A 7,272-nucleotide genomic window follows, 5' to 3' on the forward strand; every position below is an offset into this window, starting at 1 on the left:
CTCCTTCCTAATCACGATCCTCTCCATCCACCCCCGCGTCTCCAGCGAGCTGCGGAAAATGCCAGACTGTCTCCCCTGGGCAACCCTGGAGGCGCTCCCACCCACCACCTTTGCAGCGCGCGCCTCTCCCTCTGACTGGCCATTTCACTGAGAGCAAAACTGAGGCCGGGAAGGTTAAATGCGCGAAGACGCAGGGCGGGGGAGAGGCTCGCTGTGGGCAGAAGGCCAGGGGCGCGAGCCCTTTAAGGGCGGGATCCACCTTTTACATGTGTTCCTTCCCAAAGCCCGGCACCTGGAGACCCCGCAAGGTTGGAAGGTGGGGACTGGGTACTCACTCCTCCTGCGCCCGCAGGGAGAGGGGCAGGCGTCCCTTTTTGGGAAAAGTAACACTTGCACTTGGCTCAGTTATTTGCCTCTTGCTATGAATAGTAACTTTGATTTATTTCTATTTTTAAAACTTTTTTTTTTTATCATAGAGTGTTAAAAAGCAAAAGAAAACAGTACTGGAGCGCACAGGTACCCAGTGCCAGCCTGAAAGACGGTCAGCATTTTCTCCTCTTTTCACCTGCCCCCCCCCCCCCCCCGCTGCCCGAGGCTAAGGACTTTCAGAAACAAGATCACAATATCATTATCACGTGTTACAAAGGTAAGAATAATTCCTCAGTATCATTGACTATGATTTATTAACAGCTGATGGTTGTGATCTGCCAGGTCTGTTCAGTGCTTTCCCCACGCGGCTCAGCCTGGCGGGCCCTGACTTCTGCTAAAGCTGGTGGCACAGCAGGCGAGCCCACGTTGCTGGCCTGCAGTAGCTGACGGAGCAGGAATTACAGAGCCCTGACCCCCCCCACCCCTGCCCCCAGCAAGGCTTAGACTCTCCTTCCTGTGTCCTGACCTTTTGAAAATTCTGATTGAAGGCTACCTTTCCAGAAAAATGCACACACAGAATTTTAATTTAAATTCCAGGAGGTCCAACCCCATCTTCAGAGTCTGTCTGAACCCAGGGGCAGGTTGCCAAGTGCAGAGCTGCGTGGAGGTGGCCCTCGAAGCCACTTGGAGACCGTGACAGGGTCCTGAGGATTTTGGGAGACTGGGGTCCTCTCATTTGCTCAGAGTTCTAGGCCCCAAGCCCAGCAGGAGAGTCGGGCTAGAGTGTGGGACCTTTCTCCCCTGGGAGGAGGCGTGGTATTTAAGTCCCCTGCAAGCCTGGGATGGAAATGGATTCTCAGCTGTACCTCTGAGGAGCATCCTTCCAGGGTGAAGAGCCCTGAGCCGTGCCGAGGGCACCGGGACACAGCTTACCTGAACCCCCCACGGCAGAGAGGAGGTGAGCCCCGTGGTCCCCAGCTTAGGGAGCACTGTCCAGGGGTAGAGACCGCCAGGTTGCAGGCTCTGACTCAGACAGCCTGGCTTTGAATCCTCCACGTCTTGCTAGCCTGATGACCTTGGGCCACGTGCTTGACAGCTCTGTGCCTGTCTCCTCATCGGGAAAGGATGGGGCTGTCATTTGATGCTGTCTGGTTGGGCTGCCGGGCACGCCGATGCCTGCATTCTGACTGCTTGTACCCTCTGAGTGGGAGAAACACAGTGGTCTAAATCCAGAAGGACCACGGCTCCAAAAAATTTGTAGCCTGAATCAAAGCCAAGAGGAAGGGTCCATGCCTGCTCAGTGCTGCGCAGATGTAGCCTACACATACGACAAGCGCAAAGTGCATCTTCTCTCTTCGACAGAGGCCGGGGTGGGGAGGGGGTGCAGGTGCCTGCCTGCAGGCTCCAGTGGAGTCCCTCCCTAAGTGCCATGGGCGTCCGCCTGGACACAGCTCCAGGAAATGATCTTCGAGATGCTGAAAGGATGTGTTCATTCTCTACTACCCGCCCCAGCCAAACTGGTCCCCGTTAATGGACCATGACATTCCCTCTCCTGTCTCTCCCACCCTCACCTCCTCTGTGAGGTGGCCTGATAGCCTCTGGCAGAGGGCGGCGTCCCCAGTCTGAGCTCCTGGGGACGGGCCTGCATCAGTGACTAGAGCTGTGGGTCGCCGTGCGTGAGAGATGTCAGCCCGTCTGGACCACACTGAGAGCGGGGATTGTAATCAGTGGTCTCAGCGTTCCCCAGAAGTCTGTCCACCTCCCCATCAGCACTGGTGCTCGGAGTGCTTCCTCTGATATGCATGCAGATCACAGGCCATCCTCCCAAGATGCTTCGGCCCTGGCCAGGACCATCACGTCCTGCAGGCAGCCCAGCCTCTAGCCCAGGTGACTCAAACCTGCTCACCGTCCGGCCCTTCCCTGGGCGGGGGCGTCCCGCTCTCCCTGGCGGGGACTCTCTGCTCCCAACGCTTCATCTCCTGGTTGCTCGGTATTCCCACCCCTGAAGCAGGGTTGCTTCCCCTGTGTGGCGCTAGGTGTCAGTGACTTTTGGGGGGGGGCAAGGAAGAGCTAATTAGGTTTATTTATTTGTTTTTTAAAATGGAGGCGCTGGGGACTGAACCCAGGACCTGGAGCATGCTAAGCACGAGCTTTGCCACTGAGCTGCACCCTCCCCCCTCAGTGACCTTTTTCTGAAGAGCACCCACCTCTCTTTTTCCCTCTGTGCCTCCCCCGTCCTCACTCCCCTCCCCTCCCTCACCACTCTCTGTTGTCCTTTCCTATCTCATAACGTGCCTCATGCTGACTTTTAAAACCGTTGATGTTCTTTGCCTATATCACTTCCGGACGACAGAGGCGAACGAACTCAAGACTAAAGCTCTGGTAGAATGTGATGGACAAAGACAGACGGCGTCCAGCTCTACTGGGGGAACCGCCCAGTGACGGTCTTCACGCAGAATGAGGACCTTTCAGGGATGCTCAGGCCTTACGTGTCTCATTGGGAATAAATTTAGTGGAGAGCCCCAAGTTGGAGATAAAACACCACAGAGAGCATTACTGGCACCTGTCTATTCTTTGTGGACAAGCTGACCCTCTGTGCCAGCTCGAAGAAAGAACTATAAAGATGACAAAGGACTTCAGGCATGGTGCAGAAATGAGCTCGGCTTAGTGAGATGGAAGACCATAGTGACGTGTAAGGACAGCTCTCGGTGACAAGTGGGTTCCACAGCCATAAGGATCAACTTACAGAAGGTCAACAGACGGGGGATGTATCTTATCTGGGCGTCTGGCTGTTGTGAAACACTGAACTTAGTGATGCTGAAGATAAGCTTAGTTAGATAAAGGACATGCAGTCCAAGATGGAGAGAAAATACTTGAAAATAAGCCTGATGCTGGCACTAAATTAAGGCAGTAAATGTACCTGTGGTTTCCGCCCTCTGACTGTCACAGAGACCATGGACCACCATGATGAACAGCAGGTTACTGACCACAAGGGCTCAGCGCATCACAAGGAGCCGTGATGCTGACTCTCCCGCTTCAAGGGACACCCAGCTGTCCCGACAAGGAAGCTTTCAAACCCTCGCTGGAAACTAAGAAAACGGAGCTGATCACATGGGGTGAGGTGTGGTCCACGTCCCCTCCCATTAAATCTGGGTGGGCTTGGGGCTGTTTTGGCCAATCAGAAATGGCGGAAGTGTCCATCTGTGCTCTTCTGGGACTGGATCTTAAGAGGCATGCAGCTTCCCTCGAGGTGGTTTGGAGTGCCCAGCCCCCCAGGGCTCCCTCTTGGGATAAGCCCACTCAGAGCCCAGCCACCAGGCTGGGAGAGGTCCCAGCCACACAGAGGGGTCGCAGAGAGGTGCCCGGGTCAACAGTCCTAGCCCTTGAGCCCCCTCAGCCCAGGTACCAGTCCTGTGAATGGAGACACCGCCCAGCGATCCCAGAACCCAGCCTTCCAGTTCCCTCCAGATTTCCATCCCAGACCTCAGACCTCGTGAAGAAGAGATTAGTTATCCTCTCCGGCTTCTGCCCAAACTCCTGACCCAAAGAATCTGAACATAACGGAATCTTGTTTACTGCCACTAAGTCTGGTCGTTGTCGTACAGCGACAGGTTGCAGGACTATCAAACAATACGCCAGATGCACTGAGCTAGGGTCTGTCTCCATAAAGCTCACAGTTGTAGCAGGAGCTGGGGGTGTAAGAGGAACAGGAAGGCTGGGGCTCCCTGAATCCTGTGCCCTTCCTGGCTGTGTGGCCCTGGGGACAGACCATCTCTGTGCTCCGCATGCGTGTCCATAAAACAAAGGTAACAATGTTATCTGCTTCACAGGTGGGGTGTGAAGGGAGAACGCACCTGAAGCACGTGCAGCAAGGTCAACACTCCATGAGTCATGCTGTCTCGCCCGGGGCAGGAGACCACGCCTCTGAACCTGGCCGTGGCCTCAGGGGACCTCTGTGTCCAGGAGAGCAGGCTCCTCGAGTGGATTTGACTAACAAGCTCTCTGGTTTTATAACGAATTCACCACGGCTTCCTTTAGATCAGTTTTACAATCTCTTTTGGCCTATGACCTATGGTAAAAAAAACACAAACCATTTCCTACTGTGAACAAGACACGCCGGCATCCACCTCTATGAAACCACATTAACACGTCTGTGAGACCAGACTTGCCCTTGTTCTGCGCGAGACACTGATGCATTCTATTCTGTCCTATTAGTTTTTCAGAATCCACTAAATTGATCTCACAACCTGCTAAACGGTTGACATTTACAATTTGAATAGCAGCGCCTTAAATAATAATTTTTATATGGTTTCCTTGTCCTAAACCTTTTGCTGTTTTTCCCTTTGCTCATCTAACTCATTCTCCGCTTTCTGGACATGGCCCCCGTCCAGGGCGCCCACCCACTGTGTCTCCATCCTGATTGGCTGTTCTGAGTTCTGGTGGAGCCGGGGGTCTGTCGGGCGTGGTGACCCTGGACCTCGTGCTGCATGCGGTCCCTCAGGTGCTGGCGCCCGCTGGCGCGTCATGGGTGCAGGCAAGGACTTTTAAATTGGTCTTAGAACAGCGATATTGATTTTATTTTTCTGCTCGTGTTTCCTGTATGCTAAGCACGGAGCCGGTTCTCAGATGATGTAGAATTCAATGTCATTGATGGTGACACAGTGTGTGTCAGAGAGGAGAGATCTGGCCAGCATCCCTTCCTCGGGTGTCCTGAACCGACAGAGATGCAGAGCACGAGGGCGCCAGGGCTCTGGCCAGGTTAGCGGACCTTCCTGGGGCTGCCCCTTCCTCCTCCTCTGCCCAGTCCTTTCCCCTCCCTGCACACGTCTTTGAGTGAGTCACCTTCAGCTGCCACGACATTGTGCCCCGGTCGGGGGGCTTGAACCACGGAAGTGCATTTCCTCCCAGTCCTGCAGGCTGGACGTCCAAGATCAAGGTGTCGGCAGGGCTGGTTTCTTACCAAGCGGCATCTCTTGCCGAGAGTAGCTCTGTTAGGAAACCTACTAAACACTCTGAGCTGTGAAGCAGATAGACGGCTTTACTTTGCTAAGGTTCCCTTAGACGGCTTGTTTGTTTACACATGTACTACCTGCGTGAGTGGCCCTGTGGGGACCCGAGCAGTGACCTGTGGTTCCACCTGTGTTACCCTGTACCAAAGTCCTTAATGAGAAATCGCCCCCACAACTCTGTTCTCCACATGTCCCAGAAAGACTGTTTCCACCAGGAGAGAAAACAAGGCCTCTCTCCTTGGCTCAGAGATGCCCGTCTTCCTCCTGTGTCTCCATGTCATCTTCTCTCTGAGTCTGCCTCTTAATCTCCTTTCCTTACAAGGACCCTGAGTTGTGTCAGACTAGGTTCCACCCTAATAGCTTCATTTGAACCTAGTCACCTCTGTAAAGCCCTGTCTCCAAATGAAGTCACATTCCGAGGTGTTAGGAGCTAGGGCTTCAACCTGCACATATTGGGGGGCATGATTCAGCAATCTCTAGTGAACACCTCGCACCCCAATTCCCATCTCAGCATCTGCTTCTGGGAGACCCAGGCTGGCGCCCACGGCAACACCCTAAGCCCCGATTCCCAGTGTTGACAGCCTCAGCCCAACGAGTCCGATGGGTCTTCCCTTCGGTCCACCAGCCTCGTTTAACACACCAGCCACACCCCTGCATGTGCCCCTCCACTTTTGTGTAAAAGCCACGAACTCCTGGAGCCAACCCAGAGCCACTTGTCACAGCAGGACTGTTGCGCGTGCATCTGTGTTACCCGATGTGCCCACGAGGGCAGACTGGTTATAATTCAGTAATTGTCCTGGGCAGACTCCAGGGTGGCCCCCAGGACCCCCGCCTCCTGGGGTAGCATCTGGTGCCCTGAGTGTGGCTGGAACCCAAGCCAACAACCGGAGGCAGGTTGGCCAGGAGGGAAAGACCCAACGGGCATCCTTCAGACCCGTGCAAAGCGCTCATCCCCAGGGTGAAGCTCCCTTCCCAGATCTCAGCAGCACAGACCCTCGCTCTAAGGTGAAGAGCAGTTTGGGAGCACAGAGCACCCAGGGTGCCCAGGGAGGGGGCGGTGCTGGCTTCCCTTGCTTTGGGGAAGAGGGTGAGAAGTGGGTGGGCTCAGGGGGGCTGTCTGTGTGCAGTCTGGAGTCCTTCTTCCGGTCCCCCAGGGCCGGATGTCGGCTAAGGAGCGTGGTCTGGAACCCGGGAGCAGCCTACGCTCTCCCAGTTAGATACTTACCCTGGGACTTGTTTATTTTGTCTGAATTGAATCCCCAGAGTATTAAACGTCCGCATAATCAAATGTAAGTACAAGCCCACATTTGAAAGTCAAGTATAAAGGACTTCTGAATTGGTATCATTTTGCGTTATCCAGCCTTCTGCTTTCGTCCCTGGGGATGAATAATAAGTGTTGTCAGAGACCAAAATAATTTTCTGGGCAAACTGGGATAAATGCGTTAAAATGAAGGGAAAAAAAAAAATCCTCTGAAGATGAAAAGGTTTTCACCCATGGCTGAGCCGGGAAAGATGGAATCTGCCCGTTACTTTCGATTTCCATCATGCGGCCTTTTGTTATCATGGTAATAATCTGGCAGCACAGGACATCGCGGAGGGAGGGGACCAGAACCACGTCTGCCAGGGAGCCCGCCCGGCGCTCAGGGCTCGGACCTCGAAAACATTCGCCTCTCATTAGCTGTCCTCCAGGACCTTGTCAGTTTCTTTTATGAAAATCAAATTTCTTTTGATAACTTAATTAATATTTTCAGAGGAAGCCTGAGAAAGCCACCCACTTAAGACCCCAAGTGAGCTGGATGTTAATTCAAATGAGGGAGATTCTGCAGTTCGCTTCCATTTTCCATTATTAGAAAAGAGTAGACAATTTCATAGCTCGAGGAATTTTTGAAGCCTT

At 53.7% G+C, this 7,272-nt stretch overlaps 1 long non-coding RNA gene across 2 annotated transcripts; it reads left to right on the plus strand.

The window, feature by feature from the left end:
• The first annotated feature begins 178 nt into the window (after positions 1-178).
• LOC123618061 (uncharacterized) lies at positions 179-4,678 on the plus strand. 2 transcript variants are annotated; one of them, XR_012503073.1, is made up of 4 exons: positions 179-316; positions 477-646; positions 2,723-3,485; positions 4,200-4,678. It is a non-coding gene; the product is annotated as an uncharacterized LOC123618061 (long non-coding RNA). The 2 variants fall into 2 exon arrangements; XR_006726428.2 differs by lacking the exons at positions 179-316; positions 477-646 and adding an exon at positions 657-2,256.
• The last annotated feature ends 2,594 nt before the right edge of the window (positions 4,679-7,272 follow it).

Source organism: Camelus bactrianus, chromosome 28 (genome assembly GCF_048773025.1).
Source record: "Camelus bactrianus isolate YW-2024 breed Bactrian camel chromosome 28, ASM4877302v1, whole genome shotgun sequence".
NCBI classification, from domain to species: domain Eukaryota; kingdom Metazoa; phylum Chordata; class Mammalia; order Artiodactyla; family Camelidae; genus Camelus; species Camelus bactrianus.